Below are 24,597 nucleotides of genomic sequence, written 5' to 3'. Positions count from 1 at the left end.
AATACGTTGCGAATGCACATAGCACGATACAGGTGCAGTCGTAAACATAGCATCCCTGCCATCGGCCATACCATGCTGAATACGCCGGTTCTCGTCCGATCCCCGAAGCTAAGCAGCATTGGGCTCGGTCAGTACTTGGGAGGGAGACCACCTGGGAACACCGAGTGCTGATGGCACCCTTCTTTTTGCTTTTTTTTTTTTATTGCGTGCTTCTGTGACTTAATTTTTTTTCTTTTTTTTTACACTCACGTGTGGTTGGTTTTATTTACTGTTACGTTCAACTGGCGCAGCCTACTGGTAGAGCCAACGTCGAAGTGCAAAAACAATATGCAAGCCGCTAGGCGATTGTACGCGCAGTGACGGTGGTAACCGGTATAAGTAATGGTGCAAAATTTAGTCGCACAAACTGCTAACCGTTTACCTATTACACCCGTATCCAGCTCAGTGACAATCAATAACTTGGCTCATTACTAGCGCCAAACGTGGGCTGCAGCGGACGCACATCGTTGCGCTCGTCCTCTTGTTTTATTGCGAGCTCGACTCGGCAGCGACTAACCACAACAAACGGAGCAATCCACGTACACGACGTGTGCCTGTACTGTCAACGGAAAGACAGTGCCGCGTGCGTGCTGTAGCAATACGTTGCGAATGCACATAGCACGATACAGGTGCAGTCGTAAACATAGCATCCCTGCCATCGGCCATACCATGCTGAATACGCCGGTTCTCGTCCGATCCCCGAAGCTAAGCAGCATTGGGCTCGGTCAGTACTTGGGAGGGAGACCACCTGGGAACACCGAGTGCTGATGGCACCCTTCTTTCTGCTTTTTTTTTTTTTATTGCGTGCTTCTGTGACTTAATTTTTTTTCTTTTTTTTACACTCACGTGTGGTTGGTTTTATTTACTGTTACGTTCAACTGGCGCAGCCTACTGGTAGAGCCAACGTCGAAGTGCAAAAACAATATGCAAGCCGCTAGGCGATTGTACGCGCAGTGACGGTGGTAACCGGTATAAGTAATGGTGCAAAATTTAGTCGCACAAACTGCTAACCGTTTACCTATTACACCCGTATCCAGCTCAGTGACAATCAATAACTTGGCTCATTACTAGCGCCAAACGTGGGCTGCAGCGGACGCACATCGTTGCGCTCGTCCTCTTGTTTTATTGCGAGCTCGACTCGGCAGCGACTAACCACAACAAACGGAGCAATCCACGTACACGACGTGTGCCTGTACTGTCAACGGAAAGACAGTGCCGCGTGCGTGCTGCAGCAATACGTTGCGAATGCACATAGCACGATACAGGTGCAGTCGTAAACATAGCATCCCTGCCATCGGCCATACCATGCTGAATACGCCGGTTCTCGTCCGATCCCCGAAGCTAAGCAGCATTGGGCTCGGTCAGTACTTGGGAGGGAGACCACCTGGGAACACCGAGTGCTGATGGCACCCTTCTTTTTGCTTTTTTTTTTTTATTGCGTGCTTCTGTGACTTAATTTTTTTTCTTTTTTTTACACTCACGTGTGGTTGGTTTTATTTACTGTTACGTTCAACTGGCGCAGCCTACTGGTAGAGCCAACGTCGAAGTGCAAAAACAATATGCAAGCCGCTAGGCGATTGTACGCGCAGTGACGGTGGTAACCGGTATAAGTAATGGTGCAAAATTTAGTCGCACAAACTGCTAACCGTTTACCTATTACACCCGTATCCAGCTCAGTGACAATCAATAACTTGGCTCATTACTAGCGCCAAACGTGGGCTGCAGCGGACGCACATCGTTGCGCTCGTCCTCTTGTTTTATTGCGAGCTCGACTCGGCAGCGACTAACCACAACAAACGGAGCAATCCACGTACACGACGTGTGCCTGTACTGTCAACGGAAAGACAGTGCCGCGTGCGTGCTGCAGCAATACGTTGCGAATGCACATAGCACGATACAGGTGCAGTCGTAAACATAGCATCCCTGCCATCGGCCATACCATGCTGAATACGCCGGTTCTCGTCCGATCCCCGAAGCTAAGCAGCATTGGGCTCGGTCAGTACTTGGGAGGGAGACCACCTGGGAACACCGAGTACTTCTTTTTGCTTTTTTTTTTTATTGCGTGCTTCTGTGACTTAATTTTTTTTCTTTTTTTTACACTCACGTGTGGTTGGTTTTATTTACTGTTACGTTCAACTGGCGCAGCCTACTGGTAGAGCCAACGTCGAAGTGCAAAAACAATATGCAAGCCGCTAGGCGATTGTACGCGCAGTGACGGTGGTAACCGGTATAAGTAATGGTGCAAAATTTAGTCGCACAAACTGCTAACCGTTTACCTATTACACCCGTATCCAGCTCAGTGACAATCAATAACTTGGCTCATTACTAGCGCCAAACGTGGGCTGCAGCGGACGCACATCGTTGCGCTCGTCCTCTTGTTTTATTGCGAGCTCGACTCGGCAGCGACTAACCACAACAAACGGAGCAATCCACGTACACGACGTGTGCCTGTACTGTCAACGGAAAGACAGTGCCGCGTGCGTGCTGCAGCAATACATTGCGAATGCACATAGCACGATACAGGTGCAGTCGTAAACATAGCATCCCTGCCATCGGCCATACCATGCTGAATACGCCGGTTCTCGTCCGATCCCCGAAGCTAAGCAGCATTGGGCTCGGTCAGTACTTGGGAGGGAGACCACCTGGGAACACCGAGTCCTGATGGCACCCTCTTTTTGCTTTTTTTTTTTTTATTGCGTGCTTCTGTGACTTAATTTTTTTTCTTTTTTTTACACTCACGTGTGGTTGGTTTTATTTACTGTTACGTTCAACTGGCGCAGCCTACTGGTAGAGCCAACGTCGAAGTGCAAAAACAATATGCAAGCCGCTAGGCGATTGTACGCGCAGTGACGGTGGTAACCGGTATAAGTAATGGTGCAAAATTTAGTCGCACAAACTGCTAACCGTTTACCTATTACACCCGTATCCAGCTCAGTGACAATCAATAACTTGGCTCATTACTAGCGCCAAACGTGGGCTGCAGCGGACGCACATCGTTGCGCTCGTCCTCTTGTTTTATTGCGAGCTCGACTCGGCAGCGACTAACCACAACAAACGGAGCAATCCACGTACACGACGTGTGCCTGTACTGTCAACGGAAAGACAGTGCCGCGTGCGTGCTGTAGCAATACGTTGCGAATGCACATAGCACGATACAGGTGCAGTCGTAAACATAGCATCCCTGCCATCGGCCATACCATGCTGAATACGCCGGTTCTCGTCCGATCCCCGAAGCTAAGCAGCATTGGGCTCGGTCAGTACTTGGGAGGGAGACCACCTGGGAACACCGAGTGCTGATGGCACCCTTCTTTTTGCTTTTTTTTTTTATTGCGTGCTTCTGTGACTTAATTTTTTTTCTTTTTTTTACACTCACGTGTGGTTGGTTTTATTTACTGTTACGTTCAACTGGCGCAGCCTACTGGTAGAGCCAACGTCGAAGTGCAAAAACAATATGCAAGCCGCTAGGCGATTGTACGCGCAGTGACGGTGGTAACCGGTATAAGTAATGGTGCAAAATTTAGTCGCACAAACTGCTAACCGTTTACCTATTACACCCGTATCCAGCTCAGTGACAATCAATAACTTGGCTCATTACTAGCGCCAAACGTGGGCTGCAGCGGACGCACATCGTTGCGCTCGTCCTCTTGTTTTATTGCGAGCTCGACTCGGCAGCGACTAACCACAACAAACGGAGCAATCCACGTACACGACGTGTGCCTGTACTGTCAACGGAAAGACAGTGCCGCGTGCGTGCTGCAGCAATACATTGCGAATGCACATAGCACGATACAGGTGCAGTCGTAAACATAGCATCCCTGCCATCGGCCATACCATGCTGAATACGCCGGTTCTCGTCCGATCCCCGAAGCTAAGCAGCATTGGGCTCGGTCAGTACTTGGGAGGGAGACCACCTGGGAACACCGAGTCCTGATGGCACCCTCTTTTTGCTTTTTTTTTTTTTATTGCGTGCTTCTGTGACTTAATTTTTTTTCTTTTTTTTACACTCACGTGTGGTTGGTTTTATTTACTGTTACGTTCAACTGGCGCAGCCTACTGGTAGAGCCAACGTCGAAGTGCAAAAACAATATGCAAGCCGCTAGGCGATTGTACGCGCAGTGACGGTGGTAACCGGTATAAGTAATGGTGCAAAATTTAGTCGCACAAACTGCTAACCGTTTACCTATTACACCGGTATCCAGCTCAGTGACAATCAATAACTTGGCTCATTACTAGCGCCAAACGTGGGCTGCAGCGGACGCACATCGTTGCGCTCGTCCTCTTGTTTTATTGCGAGCTCGACTCGGCAGCGACTAACCACAACAAACGGAGCAATCCACGTACACGACGTGTGCCTGTACTGTCAACGGAAAGACAGTGCCGCGTGCGTGCTGTAGCAATACGTTGCGAATGCACATAGCACGATACAGGTGCAGTCGTAAACATAGCATCCCTGCCATCGGCCATACCATGCTGAATACGCCGGTTCTCGTCCGATCCCCGAAGCTAAGCAGCATTGGGCTCGGTCAGTACTTGGGAGGGAGACCACCTGGGAACACCGAGTGCTGATGGCACCCTTCTTTTTGCTTTTTTTTTTTATTGCGTGCTTCTGTGACTTAATTTTTTTTCTTTTTTTTACACTCACGTGTGGTTGGTTTTATTTACTGTTACGTTCAACTGGCGCAGCCTACTGGTAGAGCCAACGTCGAAGTGCAAAAACAATATGCAAGCCGCTAGGCGATTGTACGAGCAGTGACGGTGGTAACCGGTATAAGTAATGGTGCAAAATTTAGTCGCACAAACTGCTAACCGTTTACCTATTACACCCGTATCCAGCTCAGTGACAATCAATAACTTGGCTCATTACTAGCGCCAAACGTGGGCTGCAGCGGACGCAGATCGTTGCGCTCGTCCTCTTGTTTTATTGCGAGCTCGACTCGGCAGCGACTAACCACAACAAACGGAGCAATCCACGTACACGACGTGTGCCTGTACTGTCAACGGAAAGACAGTGCCGCGTGCGTGCTGTAGCAATACGTTGCGAATGCACATAGCACGATACAGGTGCAGTCGTAAACATAGCATCCCTGCGATCGGCCATACCATGCTGAATACGCCGGTTCTCGTCCGATCCCCGAAGCTAAGCAGCATTGGGCTCGGTCAGTACTTGGGAGGGAGACCACCTGGGAACACCGAGTGCTGATGGCACCCTTCTTTTTGCTTTTTTTTTTTATTGCGTGCTTCTGTGACTTAATTTTTTTTCTTTTTTTTACACTCACGTGTGGTTGGTTTTATTTACTGTTACGTTCAACTGGCGCAGCCTACTGGTAGAGCCAACGTCGAAGTGCAAAAACAATATGCAAGCCGCTAGGCGATTGTACGCGCAGTGACGGTGGTAACCGGTATAAGTAATGGTGCAAAATTTAGTCGCACAAACTGCTAACCGTTTACCTATTACACCCGTATCCAGCTCAGTGACAATCAATAACTTGGCTCATTACTAGCGCCAAACGTGGGCTGCAGCGGACGCACATCGTTGCGCTCGTCCTCTTGTTTTATTGCGAGCTCGACTCGGCAGCGACTAACCACAACAAACGGAGCAATCCACGTAAACGACGTGTGCCTGTACTGTCAACGGAAAGACAGTGCCGCGTGCGTGCTGTAGCAATACGTTGCGAATGCACATAGCACGATACAGGTGCAGTCGTAAACATAGCATCCGTGCCATCGGCCATACCATGCTGAATACGCCGGTTCTCGTCCGATCCCCGAAGCTAAGCAGCATTGGGCTCGGTCAGTACTTGGGAGGGAGACCACCTGGGAACACCGAGTGCTGATGGCACCCTTCTTTCTGCTTTTTTTTTTTTTATTGCGTGCTTCTGTGACTTAATTTTTTTTCTTTTTTTTACACTCACGTGTGGTTGGTTTTATTTACTGTTACGTTCAACTGGCGCAGCCTACTGGTAGAGCCAACGTCGAAGTGCAAAAACAATATGCAAGCCGCTAGGCGATTGTACGCGCAGTGACGGTGGTAACCGGTATAAGTAATGGTGCAAAATTTAGTCGCACAAACTGCTAACCGTTTACCTATTACACCCGTATCCAGCTCAGTGACAATCAATAACTTGGCTCATTACTAGCGCCAAACGTGGGCTGCAGCGGACGCACATCGTTGCGCTCGTCCTCTTGTTTTATTGCGAGCTCGACTCGGCAGCGACTAACCACAACAAACGGAGCAATCCACGTACACGACGTGTGCCTGTACTGTCAACGGAAAGACAGTGCCGCGTGCGTGCTGCAGCAATACGTTGCGAATGCACATAGCACGATACAGGTGCAGTCGTAAACATAGCATCCCTGCCATCGGCCATACCATGCTGAATACGCCGGTTCTCGTCCGATCCCCGAAGCTAAGCAGCATTGGGCTCGGTCAGTACTTGGGAGGGAGACCACCTGGGAACACCGAGTGCTGATGGCACCCTTCTTTTTGCTTTTTTTTTTTTTATTGCGTGCTTCTGTGACTTAATTTTTTTTCTTTTTTTTACACTCACGTGTGGTTGGTTTTATTTACTGTTACGTTCAACTGGCGCAGCCTACTGGTAGAGCCAACGTCGAAGTGCAAAAACAATATGCAAGCCGCTAGGCGATTGTACGCGCAGTGACGGTGGTAACCGGTATAAGTAATGGTGCAAAATTTAGTCGCACAAACTGCTAACCGTTTACCTATTACACCCGTATCCAGCTCAGTGACAATCAATAACTTGGCTCATTACTAGCGCCAAACGTGGGCTGCAGCGGACGCACATCGTTGCGCTCGTCCTCTTGTTTTATTGCGAGCTCGACTCGGCAGCGACTAACCACAACAAACGGAGCAATCCACGTACACGACGTGTGCCTGTACTGTCAACGGAAAGACAGTGCCGCGTGCGTGCTGCAGCAATACGTTGCGAATGCACATAGCACGATACAGGTGCAGTCGTAAACATAGCATCCCTGCCATCGGCCATACCATGCTGAATACGCCGGTTCTCGTCCGATCCCCGAAGCTAAGCAGCATTGGGCTCGGTCAGTACTTGGGAGGGAGACCACCTGGGAACACCGAGTGCTGATGGCACCCTTCTTTTTGCTTTTTTTTTTTTATTGCGTGCTTCTGTGACTTAATTTTTTTTCTTTTTTTTACACTCACGTGTGGTTGGTTTTATTTACTGTTACGTTCAACTGGCGCAGCCTACTGGTAGAGCCAACGTCGAAGTGCAAAAACAATATGCAAGCCGCTAGGCGATTGTACGCGCAGTGACGGTGGTAACCGGTATAAGTAATGGTGCAAAATTTAGTCGCACAAACTGCTAACCGTTTACCTATTACACCCGTATCCAGCTCAGTGACAATCAATAACTTGGCTCATTACTAGCGCCAAACGTGGGCTGCAGCGGACGCACATCGTTGCGCTCGTCCTCTTGTTTTATTGCGAGCTCGACTCGGCAGCGACTAACCACAACAAACGGAGCAATCCACGTACACGACGTGTGCCTGTACTGTCAACGGAAAGACAGTGCCGCGTGCGTGCTGTAGCAATACGTTGCGAATACACATAGCACGATACAGGTGCAGTCGTAAACATAGCATCCCTGCCATCGGCCATACCATGCTGAATACGCCGGTTCTCGTCCGATCCCCGAAGCTAAGCAGCATTGGGCTCGGTCAGTACTTGGGAGGGAGACCACCTGGGAACACCGAGTGCTGATGGCACCCTTCTTTTTGCTTTTTTTTTTTATTGCGTGCTTCTGTGACTTAATTTTTTTTCTTTTTTTTACACTCACGTGTGGTTGGTTTTATTTACTGTTACGTTCAACTGGCGCAGCCTACTGGTAGAGCCAACGTCGAAGTGCAAAAACAATATGCAAGCCGCTAGGCGATTGTACGCGCAGTGACGGTGGTAACCGGTATAAGTAATGGTGCAAAATTTAGTCGCACAAACTGCTAACCGTTTACCTATTACACCCGTATCCAGCTCAGTGACAATCAATAACTTGGCTCATTACTAGCGCCAAACGTGGGCTGCAGCGGACGCACATCGTTGCGCTCGTCCTCTTGTTTTATTGCGAGCTCGACTCGGCAGCGACTAACCACAACAAACGGAGCAATCCACGTACACGACGTGTGCCTGTACTGTCAACGGAAAGACAGTGCCGCGTGCGTGCTGTAGCAATACGTTGCGAATGCACATAGCACGATACAGGTGCAGTCGTAAACATAGCATCCCTGCCATCGGCCATACCATGCTGAATACGCCGGTTCTCGTTTTTTTTTTTTTTTTTTCTTTATTGCCAGTTCTCGACGTATCACAACACAAATTCCTAAATTATATAAACAAAGACCAAAGAAGCAAATACGAATGAATACACAAACAGAAAAAAGAACAGTAATATTTACATTCGTTGCCGTCCGCTACTGTGGCACGACGTTGTCGGATTAAAATTCCTTTAGTGCTGTAAGGGGTTCAAACCTCGACAGCCACTCAGGAACAGGCTGTTGCAACTTCTGCACATACGCCGGTTCTCGTCCGATCCCCGAAGCTAAGCAGCATTGGGCTCGGTCAGTACTTGGGAGGGAGACCACCTGGGAACACCGAGTGCTGATGGCACCCTTCTTTTTGCTTTTTTTTTTTATTGCGTGCTTCTGTGACTTAATTTTTTTTCTTTTTTTTACACTCACGTGTGGTTGGTTTTATTTACTGTTACGTTCAACTGGCGCAGCCTACTGGTAGAGCCAACGTCGAAGTGCAAAAACAATATGCAAGCCGCTAGGCGATTGTACGCGCAGTGACGGTGGTAACCGGTATAAGTAATGGTGCAAAATTTAGTCGCACAAACTGCTAACCGTTTACCTATTACACCCGTATCCAGCTCAGTGACAATCAATAACTTGGCTCATTACTAGCGCCAAACGTGGGCTGCAGCGGACGCACATCGTTGCGCTCGTCCTCTTGTTTTATTGCGAGCTCGACTCGGCAGCGACTAACCACAACAAACGGAGCAATCCACGTACACGACGTGTGCCTGTACCGTCAACGGAAAGACAGTGCCGCGTGCGCGCTGCAGCAATACGTTGCGAATGCACATAGCACGATACAGGTGCAGTCGTAAACATAGCATCCCTGCCATCGGCCATACCATGCTGAATACGCCGGTTCTCGTCCGATCCCCGAAGCTAAGCAGCATTGGGCTCGGTCAGTACTTGGGAGGGAGACCACCTGGGAACACCGAGTGCTGATGGCACCCTTCTTTTTGCTTTTTTTTTTTTATTGCGTGCTTCTGTGACTTAATTTTTTTTCTTTTTTTTACACTCACGTTTGGTTGGTTTTATTTACTGTTACGTTCAACTGGCGCAGCCTACTGGTAGAGCCAACGTCGAAGTGCAAAAACAATATGCAAGCCGCTAGGCGATTGTACGCGCAGTGACGGTGGTAACCGGTATAAGTAATGGTGCAAAATTTAGTCGCACAAACTGCTAACCGTTTACCTATTACACCCGTATCCAGCTCAGTGACAATCAATAACTTGGCTCATTACTAGCGCCAAACGTGGGCTGCAGCGGACGCACATCGTTGCGCTCGTCCTCTTGTTTTATTGCGAGCTCGACTCGGCAGCGACTAACCACAACAAACGGAGCAATCCACGTACACGACGTGTGCCTGTACTGTCAACGGAAAGACAGTGCCGCGTGCGTGCTGTAGCAATACGTTGCGAATGCACATAGCACGATACAGGTGCAGTCGTAAACATAGCATCCCTGCCATCGGCCATACCATGCTGAATACGCCGGTTCTCGTCCGATCCCCGAAGCTAAGCAGCATTGGGCTCGGTCAGTACTTGGGAGGGAGACCACCTGGGAACACCGAGTGCTGATGGCACCCTTCTTTTTGCTTTTTTTTTTTTTTATTGCGTGCTTCTGTGACTTAATTTTTTTTCTTTTTTTACACTCACGTGTGGTTGGTTTTATTTACTGTTACGTTCAACTGGCGCAGCCTACTGGTAGAGCCAACGTCGAAGTGCAAAAACAATATGCAAGCCGCTAGGCGATTGTACGCGCAGTGACGGTGGTAACCGGTATAAGTAATGGTGCAAAATTTAGTCGCACAAACTGCTAACCGTTTACCTATTACACCCGTATCCAGCTCAGTGACAATCAATAACTTGGCTCATTACTAGCGCCAAACGTGGGCTGCAGCGGACGCACATCGTTGCGCTCGTCCTCTTGTTTTATTGCGAGCTCGACTCGGCAGCGACTAACCACAACAAACGGAGCAATTCACGTACACGACGTGTGCCTGTACTGTCAACGGAAAGACAGTGCCGCGTGCGTGCTGCAGCAATACGTTGCGAATGCACATAGCACGATACAGGTGCAGTCGTAAACATAGCATCCCTGCCATCGGCCATACCATGCTGAATACGCCGGTTCTCGTCCGATCCCCGAAGCTAAGCAGCATTGGGCTCGGTCAGTACTTGGGAGGGAGACCACCTGGGAACACCCAGTGCTGATGGCACCCTTCTTTTTGCTTTTTTTTTTTTATTGCGTGCTTCTGTGACTTAATTTTTTTTCTTTTTTTTACACTCACGTGTGGTTGGTTTTATTTACTGTTACGTTCAACTGGCGCAGCCTACTGGTAGAGCCAACGTCGAAGTGCAAAAACAATATGCAAGCCGCTAGGCGATTGTACGCGCAGTGACGGTGGTAACCGGTATAAGTAATGGTGCAAAATTTAGTCGCACAAACTGCTAACCGTTTGCCTATTACACCCGTATCCAGCTCAGTGACAATCAATAACTTGGCTCATTACTAGCGCCAAACGTGGGCTGCAGCGGACGCACATCGTTGCGCTCGTCCTCTTGTTTTATTGCGAGCTCGACTCGGCAGCGACTAACCACAACAAACGGAGCAATCCACGTACACGACGTGTGCCTGTACTGTCAACGGAAAGACAGTGCCGCGTGCGTGCTGTAGCAATACGTTGCGAATGCACATAGCACGATACAGGTGCAGTCGTAAACATAGCATCCCTGCCATCGGCCATACCATGCTGAATACGCCGGTTCTCGTCCGATCCCCGAAGCTAAGCAGCATTGGGCTCGGTCAGTACTTGGGAGGGAGACCACCTGGGAACACCGAGTGCTGATGGCACCCTTCTTTTTGCTTTTTTTTTTATTGCGTGCTTCTGTGACTTAATTTTTTTTCTTTTTTTTACACTCACGTGTGGTTGGTTTTATTTACTGTTACGTTCAACTGGCGCAGCCTACTGGTAGAGCCAACGTCGAAGTGCAAAAACAATATGCAAGCCGCTAGGCGATTGTACGCGCAGTGACGGTGGTAACCGGTATAAGTAATGGTGCAAAATTTAGTCGCACAAACTGCTAACCGTTTACCTATTACACCCGTATCCAGCTCAGTGACAATCTATAACTTGGCTCATTACTAGCGCCAAACGTGAGCTGCAGCGGACGCACATCGTTGCGCTCGTCCTCTTGTTTTATTGCGAGCTCGACTCGGCAGCGACTAACCACAACAAACGGAGCAATCCACGTACACGACGTGTGCCTGTACTGTCAACGGAAAGACAGTGCCGCGTGCGTGCTGTAGCAATACGTTGCGAATGCACATAGCACGATACAGGTGCAGTCGTAAACATAGCATCCCTGCCATCGGCCATACCATGCTCATTCTGCTTCCGGCAGCCGAGCTGAGCGGTCAGCAGAGTCATGGGCTCCAGTGGAGCAGCGACAGCGGCCACTTTAGGCCGCGGAAACAGGCTAAACGACGACAAGGATTATGCCTTTATTTTGCCACAACTGCCCAAAGGTCAATTGGTGATCAATACCGTCTTTTTTCACGGTGATGTACGTGCGAGACCGTACAAGGTGGAAGATTTCCGGGACGCCCTTCTGCCGACGGGCTTGCTGCCTGACGTGGTATGCATAGGGGCGTACCAGATCAACCACGTCTGGGCAGTGACCTTGAGTGATGCGAGTGCCACAAAAAGGCTTCTGGACCTCAAGGAACTCCAAGTGAAGGGACGACGGTGCGTCATCGTTGACCCCCAGGATCAACAGGTGAAGCTAAGGCTTCACTGGCTGCTGTACGGCGTGGCCGACGAGGACGTCCGGACGGCATTCGCGGCTTTCGGCAAGGTGGAGGAGGTGAGCCGGGAGCGGTGGCGCGTCGAAGGCATGGGAGCGAAGACCTCAACCACCAGGACCGTCATATTGAAATTGAAAAGCGGCATGAAAGTGGAGGATCTGCCCCATCAGATCCGCGTCGGCGGAGAGTTGGCCTTGGTCGTCGTGCCCGGTCGACCAATGCAGTGCCTGCGCTGCCACGGCACGGGACACGTCCGCCGTGAGTGCAGAGTCCCCCGCTGTTCTCTATGCAGACGTTTCGGCCACGTCGACGCTGACTGCGTAAGATCTTATGCCACCGTAACAGGCCCAGTAACTTGTGACGTTGCGGCAGAGCACGTCATGGACGTGGCCGAGGCGGAGGACGCTGCTAAAGGAACTCTAGACACGGTCCCGACAGCGACAGCCAGTGGAACGACGAGTTTGGCCGTAGACAGCAGGGTGGCTGAGACTACCGTGAAGCCGAGTGAGACGGTGCAAGGCGCGACCGCTGAGGGCCAGCCTACGCGGAGCAGTAGCGAGGACCCGCCCGACAACGATGCGACGGCAATGCAGCAGGAGGAGGCCGTCCTCGACGGCGACCGGACTTCGACTCTTGGTGCGCCAGTCAAGCGCCCCCATGACCAGACTAAGGACCGCAACGACGGCGCGACCAGCACCAGCGAAGGGCCGCCGACAAAGACACCTCTTGGGAGGCGCACGAGCTTAAAACCAAAGCCGAATGTCCCACCTGAGAGAAAGCCTGCGGACAAAGGGCCGCCCACAAACAACGCCGGGAAACCGGGAGGTCCCGGAGGCGGCTAGCCGAGGGCTAGTCGTGAACGGTAAGCACCATGCTCCGGGCCTACTTTTCTCTTTAGCTCAACATGGCTCAGATACCGTCCCTTAATATTGCCACTTTAAACGTGAGAGGGTTGGCGGCTAGTCGTAGGCAAAGTCAAGTCCTACGGTTGGTCACTGACCACGACGTCGACGTACTAGCCGTCCAGGAAACCAAGGTTGACGGGGAGGAGGAGACCGGGAGCATGGTGCGCCGTTTCACGTCTAGGTATTTTGCGGTGGTAAGCCATGCGTTAGGCACGGCTGGGGGGTGCATTCTTTTTGTGAAGAAACTGCCTGAACTGCAGATTCAAAGTACCTTTTCTTGTCCATCTGGAAGGATTGTTTTTTGCGATAATGTTTTGTGCGAGTTTCAGTACCGTGTCATATGCGTATATGCGTCCAATTCAGTAGAAGAGCGTGCCCGTTTCTTTTCGAACCTTTCGCAGTATGTTCGATGCGATAAGCGCGTTATGCTCTTAGGAGACTTCAATTGTGTAATGAGCGCTAGTGACAGAGCCAATAATGCCGGTGTGCGTGACAGAAGCAGTGAAGTCTTGTCAAAACTAATTAATGAAAATGAACTAGATGACGTGTTTGATTGTCTGGAAGGGGGGCGTGACGTGACATTTACACGTTTTCAGGGCAGTAGCCATGCGCGGTTGGACCGAATCTACATTTCGCTGGATACAATTCCAAGATGCCACGGTTATTCTGTAGTACCCGTATCGTTCTCAGATCATTGTCTCGTAATATGTAATGTCGGTATAGGGAAACGGAAACATGCGTTTAATTGGGAGATGTGGAAAATGAATGCCTCATTATTAAATGATGAATCTTTTGTAAAGGCAGTACGGAATGCCATTAATGAAATACGCAAAGATGAAGCTGAAACAATAGCTGAAAAGTGGGAATGTTTCAAACAAAAAGTTAAAATGAAAGCCTTAGAAAGGTCAAGCTGCCTAAAATTTGAGAGGGAATATAAAGAAAACGGTTTGCGAACACTACTTCAGCAGCTGATAACGCTGGAGTGCAGAGAGCCTGGTCTGTACAAAGACGATGTGCGGAGCGTGAAGGAAAAGCTTGAACAGTTCGATAAAGAACGTTATCAAGGTGCCATCGTGCGTGCACGAGCAGATGGATTAGCGGCGGGGGAGACGCCCACAAAAAGGGCGCTTGGACTCGAGAAGGCGCACGGACGGCGAAACCATGTGGATAAGATTTTAATGAACGGGGTTCTTGTTGACGACAACGAAAGCATAGGACGCGCCTTCTGTCAGTACTACCAGTCGCTCTTTGCATTTCAGGCAGCGAATGTAGAGAGTTTCAAAGCAGATTTTCTTCAACGGATGCCGAGACTGGGAGATGACGTTAAAGAACGATTGGAAGGCAACATTACCGAGAATGAAGTTGAAAAGGCAATCGGCGATTTGAACTCGGGCAAGTCGCCTGGGCCTGATGGACTCTGTGCGGGGTTATATAAGGCTTTCAAAAGAGAACTGGCCCCATTGTTAGCAGACGTATTCAATGACGCGTACGAGAAGAAATTATTGCCCCCATCTTTTGGAAAAGCGCACACAATACTAATCCCGAAGAGTGATCAAACAGACAAACTCAGATCCGTGTCATCCTATAGACCGATATCACTAACAAACATTGATTACAAGATCTTTATGAAGATTTTAGCTGCGAGACTTCAAGGTGTCATCAAGGAAATTGTCGGAGACCACCAAACTTGCGGCATCAAGGGGCGGTCCATTTTTTCGAACATCCATCAGATGCGGAGCGTGCTCGAGTGCTGTGACGTCACCGATGGTGGCGTTGCAGTTCTTCAGCTCGATTTGGAGAAAGCGTTCGATTGTGTTGCTCACGTTATTTTGTTTGCCATCTTGGATCATGTTAATGTCGGTTCCATCATCAGGGAGGGCGTGGCCTTGGTGTACCAGAATTGCACAACAAGATTAATTGTCAATAAGACTCTGGGGGCCCCCATTAACATCATGCGTTCAGTACGCCAAGGCTGTCCCCTCAGTCCGCTGTTACTTGTCATATACATAGAAGCAATGTGTGTAGTAATTAACGGAAATGACAAAATACGTGGTTTCAGATTAGCAGCGACAGAGGTGAAGCTGCTCGCATATGCAGATGACATTGCAGTGTGTTGCACAGACAAACCAAGTGTAACGGAAACAGTATCGGCAGTGAAACATTTCTGTGATGTCACGGGTAGTAGAATAAATTGGGGCAAATCCCTAGGCCTGTGGCACGGGAAATGGGAGTCTGCACCGGACAACTTCGCGAACCTCAACTGGGTAAAAACGCCGACGAGGTATCTGGGCGTTCCTCTCAATAGCTACAATAGTAGCGATGAATATTGGAGGAGCCAAGCCGATGAAATGAAAGAAAAGGCGGACAGATGGAAGGATGTGAAGCTGTCAATTTTTGCAAGGGCGACAGTCTGTAATATGTTTTTTGTCACGAAGTTATATTATGTCATGCAAGCGTTGTATTGCTCGAGAGCAAATGTGCAAAGGCTGCACAGAGTGTTTGCTGTTTTCATCTGGGGGTCAACATGGGAAAGGTGCAGCCGAACCAATTTGTTTAGAAGAGTGAAAGACGGCGGTGTGGGTTTGGTTCATCTTTTTGTTAGACAACTAGTCAACCGATTCTTGTTTTTTCGCGATGTGCGCCATCCTTTTCTGCGCACAGTATGCCAGCTCAGGTTGAGCGGCGCTTTGCCGACACATGTTGTTAGTACGGCATGCGTTACCGGATCACTTCGTGGCTTCTTTAAGGAAGTGGCCGACAGCGTAAGATTTCTTTCTGTTCGATTTTCAATGGATTACCTTTGCGATGTTAAAAGGAAAAGATTGTATAAAGATGTGTGCGACATTGTTTTCCCAGTGCCGTTATACAGAGCCATTTACAGTGGAGGGCCAGGACTTGATGTACTTAAACGCGTAAAACGCATGGAGGTGCCACCAGGGGTAAAAACGTTTTTTTTTAAGCTTCACACCGGTACGCTCTCAGTGAAGACTTTCATGGAAGAGCGAGGTTGTATCGTACCATGGGGAACGCATTGCTTGATCTGCAAAAAGCAGGAAACCATAGATCACGTTTTCTTGGAATGTTGGGAGGGCTTCTTTTTCTGGGACGTCTTAAAGCGAACCCTGAAAAAAGAGTTACCGGTGGACCCTCAAGGGATAAGGTATCTGACAATTAAGGATGATGACGGGGTTCCATATGATTTCATTATGTTAAACGCTCTCCACAGTATATGGCGGGCTCGTATGGCAGGGTACTATTGTGATCCTGACGCTAGGCCCGCTCGCGTTTATTTCAGAGAATGTATGTCGCGATTCATAGAAATACAGAAAATGCAACAATGTGTTCCGGAATGGCTGTGGAGGCTAGAACCTCTGACAGCCATGAAGGAATTTTAAGTGGACAACGCCTGTCCAATAGGGACAGACGGCTTTGTTGTATGGTGTGACTCTTTTCTTTCCTTTTTGTTTGTATTGCAATTGTGATACTGTAATGTGTGGAAACTGCACGTTCTGCGAAAAAACCGGTAATAAAAAAAAAAAAAAAAAAAAAAAATCGGCCATACCATGCTGAATACGCCGGTTCTCGTCCGATCCCCGAAGCTAAGCAGCATTGGGCTCGGTCAGTACTTGGGAGGGAGACCACCTGGGAACACCGAGTGCTGATGGCACCCTTCTTCTTGCTTTTTTATTTTTATTGCGTGCTTCTGTGACTTAATTTTTTTCCTTTTTTTTACACTCACGTGTGGTTGGTTTTATTTACTGTTACGTTCAACTGGCGCAGCCTACTGGTAGAGCCAACGTCGAAGTGCAAAAACAATATGCAAGCCGCTAGGCGATTGTACGCGCAGTGACGGTGGTAACCGGTATAAGTAATGGTGCAAAATTTAGTCGCACAAACTGCTAACCGTTTACCTATTACACCCGTATCCAGCTCCGTGACAATCAATAACTTGGCTCATTACTAGCGCCAAACGTGGGCTGCAGCGGACGCACATCGTTGCGCTCGTCCTCTTGTTTTATTGCGAGCTCGACTCGGCAGCGACTAACCACAACAAACGGAGCAATCCACGTACACGACGTGTGCCTGTACTGTCAACGGAAAGACAGTGCCGCGTGCGTGCTGTAGCAATACGTTGCGAATGCACATAGCACGATACAGGTGCAGTCGTAAACATAGCATCCCTGCCATCGGCCATACCATGCTGAATACGCCGGTTCTCGTCCGATCCCCGAAGCTAAGCAGCATTGGGCTCGGTCAGTACTTGGGAGGGAGACCACCTGGGAACACCGAGTGCTGATGGCACCCTTCTTTTTGCTTTTTTTTTTTTATTGCGTGCTTCTGTGACTTAATTTTTTTTCTTTTTTTTACACTCACGTGTGGTTGGTTTTATTTACTGTTACGTTCAACTGGCGCAGCCTACTGGTAGAGCCAACGTCGAAGTGCAAAAACAATATGCAAGCCGCTAGGCGATTGTACGCGCAGTGACGGTGGTAACCGGTATAAGTAATGGTGCAAAATTTAGTCGCACAAACTGCTAACCGTTTACCTATTACACCCGTATCCAGCTCAGTGACAATCAATAACTTGGCTCATTACTAGCGCCAAACGTGGGCTGCAGCGGACGCACATCGTTGCGCTCGTCCTCTTGTTTTATTGCGAGCTCGACTCGGCAGCGACTAACCACAACAAACGGAGCAATCCACGTACACGACGTGTGCCTGTACTGTCAACGGAAAGACAGTGCCGCGTGCGTGCTGTAGCAATACGTTGCGAATGCACATAGCACGATACAGGTGCAGTCGTAAACATAGCATCCCTGCCATCGGCCATACCATGCTGAATACGCCGGTTCTCGTCCGATCCCCGAAGCTAAGCAGCATTGGGCTCGGTCAGTACTTGGGAGGGAGACCACCTGGGAACACCGAGTGCTGATGGCACCCTTCTTTTTGCTTTTTTTTTTATTGCGTGCTTCTGTGACTTAATTTTTTTTCTTTTTTTTTACACTCACGTGTGGTTGGTTTTATTTACTGTTACGTTCAACTGGCGCAGCCTACTGGTAGAGCCAACGTCGATGTGCAAAAACAATATGCAAGCCGCTAGGCGATTGTACGCGCAGTGACGGTGGTAACCGGTATAAGTAATGGTGCAAAATTTAGTCGCACAAACTGCTAACCGTTTACCTATTACACCCGTATCCAGCTCAGTGACAATCAATAACTTGGCTCATTACTAGCGCCAAACGTGGGCTGCAGCGGACGCACATCGTTGCGCTCGTCCTCTTGTTTTATTGCGAGCTCGACTCGGCAGCGACTAACCACAACAAACGGAGCAATCCACGTACACGACGTGTGCCTGTACTGTCAACGGAAAGACAGTGCCGCGTGCGTGCTGCAGCAATACGTTGCGAATGCACATAGCACGATACAGGTGCAGTCGTAAACATAGCATCCCTGCCATCGGCCATACCATGCTGAATACGCCGGTTCTCGTCCGATCCCCGAAGCTAAGCAGCATTGGGCTCGGTCAGTACTTGGGAGGGAGACCACCTGGGAACACCGAGTGCTGATGGCACCCTTCTTTTTGCTTTTTTTTTTTATTGCGTGCTTCTGTGACTTAATTTTTTTTCTTTTTTTTACACTCACGTGTGGTTGGTTTTATTTACTGTTACGTTCAACTGGCGCAGCCTACTGGTAGAGCCAACGTCGAAGTGCAAAAACAATATGCAAGCCGCTAGGCGATTGTACGCGCAGTGACGGTGGTAACCGGTATAAGTAATGGTGCAAAATTTAGTCGCACAAACTGCTAACCGTTTACCTATTACACCCGTATCCAGCTCAGTGACAATCAATAACTTGGCTCATTACTAGCGCCAAACGTGGGCTGCAGCGGACGCACATTGTTGCGCTCGTCCTCTTGTTTTATTGCGAGCTCGACTCGGCAGCGACTAACCACAACAAACGGAGCAATCCACGTACACGACGTGTGCCTGTACTGTCAACGGAAAGACAGTGCCGCGTGCGTGCTGCAGCAATACGTTGCGAATGCACATAGCACGATACAGGTGCAGTCGTAAACATAGCATCCCTGCCATCGGCCATACCATGCTGAATACGCCGGTTCTCGTCCGATCCCCGAAGCTAAGCAGCATTGGGCTCGGTCAGTACTTGGGAGGGAGACCACCTGGGAACACCGAGTGCTGATGGCACCCTTCTTTTTGCTTTTTTTTTTATTGCGTGCTTCTGTGACTTAATTTTTTTTCTTTTTTTTACACTCACGTGTGGTTGGTTTTATTTACTGTTACGTTCAACTGGCGCAGCCTACTGGTAGAGCCAACGTCGAAGTGCAAAAACAATATGCAAGCCGCTAGGCGATTGTACGCGCAGTGACGGTGGTAACCGGTATAAGTAATGGTGCAAAATTTAGTCGCACAAACTGCTAACCGTTTACCTATTACACCCGTATCCAGCTCAGTGACAATCAATAACTTGGCTCATTACTAGCGCCAAACGTGGGCTGCAGCGGACGCACATCGTTGCGCTCGTCCTCTTGTTTTATTGCGAGCTCGACTCGGCAGCGACTAACCACAACAAACGGAGCAATCCACGTACACGACGTGTGCCTGTACTGTCAACGGAAAGACAGTGCCGCGTGCGTGCTGTAGCAATACGTTGCGAATGCACATAGCACGATACAGGTGCAGTCGTAAACATAGCATCCCTGCCATCGGCCATACCATGCTGAATACGCCGGTTCTCGTCCGATCCCCGAAGCTAAGCAGCATTGGGCTCGGTCAGTACTTGGGAGGGAGACCACCTGGGAACACCGAGTGCTGATGGCACCCTTCTTTTTGCTTTTTTTTTTATTGCGTGCTTCTGTGACTTAATTTTTTTTCTTTTTTTTACACTCACGTGTGGTTGGTTTTATTTACTGTTACGTTCAACTGGCGCAGCCTACTGGTAGAGCCAACGTCGAAGTGCAAAAACAATATGCAAGCCGCTAGGCGATTGTACGCGCAGTGACGGTGGTAACCGGTATAAGTAATGGTGCAAAATTTAGTCGCACAAACTGCTAACCGTTTACCTATTACACCCGTATCCAGCTCAGTGACAATCAATAACTTGGCTCATTACTAGCGCCAAACGTGGGCTGCAGCGGACGCACATCGTTGCGCTCGTCCTCTTGTTTTATTGCGAGCTCGACTCGGCAGCGACTAACCACAACAAACGGAGCAATCCACGTACACGACGTGTGCCTGTACTGTCAACGGAAAGACAGTGCCGCGTGCGTGCTGCAGCAATACGTTGCGAATGCACATAGCACGATACAGGTGCAGTCGTAAACATAGCATCCCTGCCATCGGCCATACCATGCTGAATACGCCGGTTCTCGTCCGATCCCCGAAGCTAAGCAGCATTGGGCTCGGTCAGTACTTGGGAGGGAGACCACCTGGGAACACCGAGTGCTGATGGCACCCTTCTTTTTGCTTTTTTTTTTATTGCGTGCTTCTGTGACTTAATTTTTTTTCTTTTTTTTACACTCACGTGTGGTTGGTTTTATTTACTGTTACGTTCAACTGGCGCAGCCTACTGGTAGAGCCAACGTCGAAGTGCAAAAACAATATGCAAGCCGCTAGGCGATTGTACGCGCAGTGACGGTGGTAACCGGTATAAGTAATGGTGCAAAATTTAGTCGCACAAACTGCTAACCGTTTACCTATTACACCCGTATCCAGCTCAGTGACAATCAATAACTTGGCTCATTACTAGCGCCAAACGTGGGCTGCAGCGGACGCACATCGTTGCGCTCGTCCTCTTGTTTTATTGCGAGCTCGACTCGGCAGCGACTAACCACAACAAACGGAGCAATCCACGTACACGACGTGTGCCTGTACTGTCAACGGAAAGACAGTGCCGCGTGCGTGCTGTAGCAATACGTTGCGAATGCACATAGCACGATACAGGTGCAGTCGTAAACATAGCATCCCTGCCATCGGCCATACCATGCTGAATACGCCGGTTCTCGTCCGATCCCCGAAGCTAAGCAGCATTGGGCTCGGTCAGTACTTGGGAGGGAGACCACCTGGGAACACCGAGTGCTGATGGCACCCTTCTTTTTGCTTTTTTTTTTATTGCGTGCTTCTGTGACTTAATTTTTTTTCTTTTTTTTACACTCACGTGTGGTTGGTTTTATTTACTGTTACGTTCAACTGGCGCAGCCTACTGGTAGAGCCAACGTCGAAGTGCAAAAACAATATGCAAGCCGCTAGGCGATTGTACGCGCAGTGACGGTGGTAACCGGTATAAGTAATGGTGCAAAATTTAGTCGCACAAACTGCTAACCGTTTACCTATTACACCCGTATCCAGCTCAGTGACAATCAATAACTTGGCTCATTACTAGCGCCAAACGTGGGCTGCAGCGGACGCACATCGTTGCGCTCGTCCTCTTGTTTTATTGCGAGCTCGACTCGGCAGCGACTAACCACAACAAACGGAGCAATCCACGTACACGACGTGTGCCTGTACTGTCAACGGAAAGACAGTGCCGCGTGCGTGCTGCAGCAATACGTTGCGAATGCACATAGCACGATACAGGTGCAGTCGTAAACATAGCATCCCTGCCATCGGCCATACCATGCTGAATACGCCGGTTCTCGTCCGATCCCCGAAGCTAAGCAGCATTGGGCTCGGTCAGTACTTGGGAGGGAGACCACCTGGGAACACCGAGTGCTGATGGCACCCTTCTTTTTGCTTTTTTTTTTATTGCGTGCTTCTGTGACTTAATTTTTTTTCTTTTTTTTACACTCACGTGTGGTTGGTTTTATTTACTGTTACGTTCAACTGGCGCAGCCTACTGGTAGAGCCAACGTCGAAGTGCAAAAACAATATGCAAGCCGCTAGGCGATTGTACGCGCAGTGACGGTGGTAACCGGTATAAGTAATGGTGCAAAATTTAGTCGCACAAACTGCTAACCGTTTACCTATTACACCCGTATCCAGCTCAGTGACAATCAATAACTTGGCTCATTACTAGCGCCAAACGTGGGCTGCAGCGGACGCACATCGTTGCGCTCGTCCTCTTGTTTTATTGCGAGCTCGACTCGGCAGCGACTAACCACAACAAACGGAGCAATCCACGTACACGACGTGTGCCTGTACTGTCAACGGAAAGACAGTGCCGCGTGCGTGCTGCAGCAATACGTTGCGAATGCACATAGCACGATACAGGTGCAGTCGTAAACATAGCATCCCTGCCATCGGCCATACCATGCTGAATACGCCGGTTCTCGTCCGATCCCCGAAGCTAAGCAGCATTGGGCTCGGTCAGTACTTGGGAGGGAGACCACCTGGGAACACCGAGTGCTGATGGCACCCTTCTTTTTGCTTTTTTTTTTATTGCGTGCTTCTGTGACTTAATTTTTTTTCTTTTTTTTACACTCACGTGTGGTTGGTTTTATTTACTGTTACGTTCAACTGGCGCAGCCTACTGGTAGAGCCAACGTCGAAGTGCAAAAACAATATGCAAGCCGCTAGGCGATTGTACGCGCAGTGACGGTGGTAACCGGTATAAGTAATGGTGCAAAATTTAGTCGCACAAACTGCTAACCGTTTACCTATTACACCCGTATCCAGCTCAGTGACAATCAATAACTTGGCTCATTACTAGCGCCAAACGTGGGCTGCAGCGGACGCACATCGTTGCGCTCGTCCTCTTGTTTTATTGCGAGCTCGACTCGGCAGCGACTAACCACAACAAACGGAGCAATCCACGTACACGACGTGTGCCTGTACTGTCAACGGAAAGACAGTGCCGCGTGCGTGCTGCAGCAATACGTTGCGAATGCACATAGCACGATACAGGTGCAGTCGTAAACATAGCATCCCTGCCATCGGCCATACCATGCTGAATACGCCGGTTCTCGTCCGATCCCCGAAGCTAAGCAGCATTGGGCTCGGTCAGTACTTGGGAGGGAGACCACCTGGGAACACCGAGTGCTGATGGCACCCTTCTTTTTGCTTTTTTTTTTATTGCGTGCTTCTGTGACTTAATTTTTTTTCTTTTTTTTACACTCACGTGTGGTTGGTTTTATTTACTGTTACGTTCAACTGGCGCAGCCTACTGGTAGAGCCAACGTCGAAGTGCAAAAACAATATGCAAGCCGCTAGGCGATTGTACGCGCAGTGACGGTGGTAACCGGTATAAGTAATGGTGCAAAATTTAGTCGCACAAACTGCTAACCGTTTACCTATTACACCCGTATCCAGCTCAGTGACAATCAATAACTTGGCTCATTACTAGCGCCAAACGTGGGCTGCAGCGGACGCACATCGTTGCGCTCGTCCTCTTGTTTTATTGCGAGCTCGACTCGGCAGCGACTAACCACAACAAACGGAGCAATCCACGTACACGACGTGTGCCTGTACTGTCAACGGAAAGACAGTGCCGCGTGCGTGCTGTAGCAATACGTTGCGAATGCACATAGCACGATACAGGTGCAGTCGTAAACATAGCATCCCTGCCATCGGCCATACCATGCTGAATACGCCGGTTCTCGTCCGATCCCCGAAGCTAAGCAGCATTGGGCTCGGTCAGTACTTGGGAGGGAGACCACCTGGGAACACCGAGTGCTGATGGCACCCTTCTTTTTGCTTTTTTTTTTATTGCGTGCTTCTGTGACTTAATTTTTTTTCTTTTTTTTACACTCACGTGTGGTTGGTTTTATTTACTGTTACGTTCAACTGGCGCAGCCTACTGGTAGAGCCAACGTCGAAGTGCAAAAACAATATGCAAGCCGCTAGGCGATTGTACGCGCAGTGACGGTGGTAACCGGTATAAGTAATGGTGCAAAATTTAGTCGCACAAACTGCTAACCGTTTACCTATTACACCCGTATCCAGCTCAGTGACAATCAATAACTTGGCTCATTACTAGCGCCAAACGTGGGCTGCAGCGGACGCACATCGTTGCGCTCGTCCTCTTGTTTTATTGCGAGCTCGACTCGGCAGCGACTAACCACAACAAACGGAGCAATCCACGTACACGACGTGTGCCTGTACTGTCAACGGAAAGACAGTGCCGCGTGCGTGCTGCAGCAATACGTTGCGAATGCACATAGCACGATACAGGTGCAGTCGTAAACATAGCATCCCTGCCATCGGCCATACCATGCTGAATACGCCGGTTCTCGTCCGATCCCCGAAGCTAAGCAGCATTGGGCTCGGTCAGTACTTGGGAGGGAGACCACCTGGGAACACCGAGTGCTGATGGCACCCTTCTTTTTGCTTTTTTTTTTATTGCGTGCTTCTGTGACTTAATTTTTTTTCTTTTTTTTACACTCACGTGTGGTTGGTTTTATTTACTGTTACGTTCAACTGGCGCAGCCTACTGGTAGAGCCAACGTCGAAGTGCAAAAACAATATGCAAGCCGCTAGGCGATTGTACGCGCAGTGACGGTGGTAACCGGTATAAGTAATGGTGCAAAATTTAGTCGCACAAACTGCTAACCGTTTACCTATTAC

The 24,597-nt window shown here is 49.3% G+C and overlaps 25 non-coding genes and 5 pseudogenes across 25 annotated transcripts; all 30 read left to right on the top strand.

The window, feature by feature from the left end:
- The first annotated feature begins 57 nt into the window (after nucleotides 1–57).
- Nucleotides 58–176, top strand: LOC140217915 (5S ribosomal RNA). The gene has a single exon (XR_011894377.1). It is a non-coding gene; the product is annotated as a 5S ribosomal RNA (ribosomal RNA).
- Nucleotides 177–693: 517 nt separating this feature from the next.
- LOC140217914 (5S ribosomal RNA) lies at nucleotides 694–812 on the top strand. The gene has a single exon (XR_011894376.1). It is a non-coding gene; the product is annotated as a 5S ribosomal RNA (ribosomal RNA).
- A 517-nt stretch (nucleotides 813–1,329) lies between these two features.
- On the top strand, nucleotides 1,330–1,448 carry LOC140217913 (5S ribosomal RNA). Its single transcript, XR_011894375.1, has one exon. It is a non-coding gene; the product is annotated as a 5S ribosomal RNA (ribosomal RNA).
- A 516-nt stretch (nucleotides 1,449–1,964) lies between these two features.
- LOC140217860 (5S ribosomal RNA) lies at nucleotides 1,965–2,083 on the top strand (annotated as a pseudogene).
- Nucleotides 2,084–2,587: 504 nt separating this feature from the next.
- Nucleotides 2,588–2,706, top strand: LOC140217791 (5S ribosomal RNA; annotated as a pseudogene).
- Nucleotides 2,707–3,222: 516 nt separating this feature from the next.
- LOC140217912 (5S ribosomal RNA) lies at nucleotides 3,223–3,341 on the top strand. The gene has a single exon (XR_011894374.1). It is a non-coding gene; the product is annotated as a 5S ribosomal RNA (ribosomal RNA).
- A 515-nt stretch (nucleotides 3,342–3,856) lies between these two features.
- Nucleotides 3,857–3,975, top strand: LOC140217790 (5S ribosomal RNA; annotated as a pseudogene).
- A 516-nt stretch (nucleotides 3,976–4,491) lies between these two features.
- On the top strand, nucleotides 4,492–4,610 carry LOC140217911 (5S ribosomal RNA). The gene has a single exon (XR_011894373.1). It is a non-coding gene; the product is annotated as a 5S ribosomal RNA (ribosomal RNA).
- A 515-nt stretch (nucleotides 4,611–5,125) lies between these two features.
- Nucleotides 5,126–5,244, top strand: LOC140217762 (5S ribosomal RNA; annotated as a pseudogene).
- A 515-nt stretch (nucleotides 5,245–5,759) lies between these two features.
- Nucleotides 5,760–5,878, top strand: LOC140217910 (5S ribosomal RNA). Its single transcript, XR_011894372.1, has one exon. It is a non-coding gene; the product is annotated as a 5S ribosomal RNA (ribosomal RNA).
- A 517-nt stretch (nucleotides 5,879–6,395) lies between these two features.
- LOC140217909 (5S ribosomal RNA) lies at nucleotides 6,396–6,514 on the top strand. Its single transcript, XR_011894371.1, has one exon. It is a non-coding gene; the product is annotated as a 5S ribosomal RNA (ribosomal RNA).
- Nucleotides 6,515–7,031: 517 nt separating this feature from the next.
- LOC140217908 (5S ribosomal RNA) lies at nucleotides 7,032–7,150 on the top strand. Its single transcript, XR_011894370.1, has one exon. It is a non-coding gene; the product is annotated as a 5S ribosomal RNA (ribosomal RNA).
- A 516-nt stretch (nucleotides 7,151–7,666) lies between these two features.
- LOC140217907 (5S ribosomal RNA) lies at nucleotides 7,667–7,785 on the top strand. Its single transcript, XR_011894369.1, has one exon. It is a non-coding gene; the product is annotated as a 5S ribosomal RNA (ribosomal RNA).
- A 1,410-nt stretch (nucleotides 7,786–9,195) lies between these two features.
- LOC140217906 (5S ribosomal RNA) lies at nucleotides 9,196–9,314 on the top strand. Its single transcript, XR_011894368.1, has one exon. It is a non-coding gene; the product is annotated as a 5S ribosomal RNA (ribosomal RNA).
- A 516-nt stretch (nucleotides 9,315–9,830) lies between these two features.
- LOC140217905 (5S ribosomal RNA) lies at nucleotides 9,831–9,949 on the top strand. The gene has a single exon (XR_011894367.1). It is a non-coding gene; the product is annotated as a 5S ribosomal RNA (ribosomal RNA).
- A 517-nt stretch (nucleotides 9,950–10,466) lies between these two features.
- Nucleotides 10,467–10,585, top strand: LOC140217878 (5S ribosomal RNA). The gene has a single exon (XR_011894341.1). It is a non-coding gene; the product is annotated as a 5S ribosomal RNA (ribosomal RNA).
- A 516-nt stretch (nucleotides 10,586–11,101) lies between these two features.
- On the top strand, nucleotides 11,102–11,220 carry LOC140217904 (5S ribosomal RNA). The gene has a single exon (XR_011894366.1). It is a non-coding gene; the product is annotated as a 5S ribosomal RNA (ribosomal RNA).
- Nucleotides 11,221–16,627: 5,407 nt separating this feature from the next.
- LOC140217831 (5S ribosomal RNA) lies at nucleotides 16,628–16,746 on the top strand (annotated as a pseudogene).
- Nucleotides 16,747–17,262: 516 nt separating this feature from the next.
- On the top strand, nucleotides 17,263–17,381 carry LOC140217903 (5S ribosomal RNA). Its single transcript, XR_011894365.1, has one exon. It is a non-coding gene; the product is annotated as a 5S ribosomal RNA (ribosomal RNA).
- A 516-nt stretch (nucleotides 17,382–17,897) lies between these two features.
- LOC140217902 (5S ribosomal RNA) lies at nucleotides 17,898–18,016 on the top strand. The gene has a single exon (XR_011894364.1). It is a non-coding gene; the product is annotated as a 5S ribosomal RNA (ribosomal RNA).
- A 515-nt stretch (nucleotides 18,017–18,531) lies between these two features.
- On the top strand, nucleotides 18,532–18,650 carry LOC140217901 (5S ribosomal RNA). The gene has a single exon (XR_011894363.1). It is a non-coding gene; the product is annotated as a 5S ribosomal RNA (ribosomal RNA).
- A 515-nt stretch (nucleotides 18,651–19,165) lies between these two features.
- Nucleotides 19,166–19,284, top strand: LOC140217900 (5S ribosomal RNA). Its single transcript, XR_011894362.1, has one exon. It is a non-coding gene; the product is annotated as a 5S ribosomal RNA (ribosomal RNA).
- A 514-nt stretch (nucleotides 19,285–19,798) lies between these two features.
- LOC140217899 (5S ribosomal RNA) lies at nucleotides 19,799–19,917 on the top strand. Its single transcript, XR_011894361.1, has one exon. It is a non-coding gene; the product is annotated as a 5S ribosomal RNA (ribosomal RNA).
- A 514-nt stretch (nucleotides 19,918–20,431) lies between these two features.
- LOC140217898 (5S ribosomal RNA) lies at nucleotides 20,432–20,550 on the top strand. Its single transcript, XR_011894360.1, has one exon. It is a non-coding gene; the product is annotated as a 5S ribosomal RNA (ribosomal RNA).
- A 514-nt stretch (nucleotides 20,551–21,064) lies between these two features.
- On the top strand, nucleotides 21,065–21,183 carry LOC140217897 (5S ribosomal RNA). Its single transcript, XR_011894359.1, has one exon. It is a non-coding gene; the product is annotated as a 5S ribosomal RNA (ribosomal RNA).
- A 514-nt stretch (nucleotides 21,184–21,697) lies between these two features.
- Nucleotides 21,698–21,816, top strand: LOC140217896 (5S ribosomal RNA). Its single transcript, XR_011894358.1, has one exon. It is a non-coding gene; the product is annotated as a 5S ribosomal RNA (ribosomal RNA).
- Nucleotides 21,817–22,330: 514 nt separating this feature from the next.
- LOC140217895 (5S ribosomal RNA) lies at nucleotides 22,331–22,449 on the top strand. Its single transcript, XR_011894357.1, has one exon. It is a non-coding gene; the product is annotated as a 5S ribosomal RNA (ribosomal RNA).
- A 514-nt stretch (nucleotides 22,450–22,963) lies between these two features.
- On the top strand, nucleotides 22,964–23,082 carry LOC140217894 (5S ribosomal RNA). Its single transcript, XR_011894356.1, has one exon. It is a non-coding gene; the product is annotated as a 5S ribosomal RNA (ribosomal RNA).
- Nucleotides 23,083–23,596: 514 nt separating this feature from the next.
- LOC140217893 (5S ribosomal RNA) lies at nucleotides 23,597–23,715 on the top strand. Its single transcript, XR_011894355.1, has one exon. It is a non-coding gene; the product is annotated as a 5S ribosomal RNA (ribosomal RNA).
- Nucleotides 23,716–24,229: 514 nt separating this feature from the next.
- On the top strand, nucleotides 24,230–24,348 carry LOC126519975 (5S ribosomal RNA). Its single transcript, XR_007596751.1, has one exon. It is a non-coding gene; the product is annotated as a 5S ribosomal RNA (ribosomal RNA).
- The last annotated feature ends 249 nt before the right edge of the window (nucleotides 24,349–24,597 follow it).

This window comes from Dermacentor andersoni, chromosome 4 (genome assembly GCF_023375885.2).
Source record: "Dermacentor andersoni chromosome 4, qqDerAnde1_hic_scaffold, whole genome shotgun sequence".
Lineage (NCBI taxonomy): Eukaryota > Metazoa > Arthropoda > Arachnida > Ixodida > Ixodidae > Dermacentor > Dermacentor andersoni.
The sequence above is the reverse complement of the archived record's forward strand: the minus strand, read 5'-3'. Positions and strand labels throughout refer to the sequence as shown.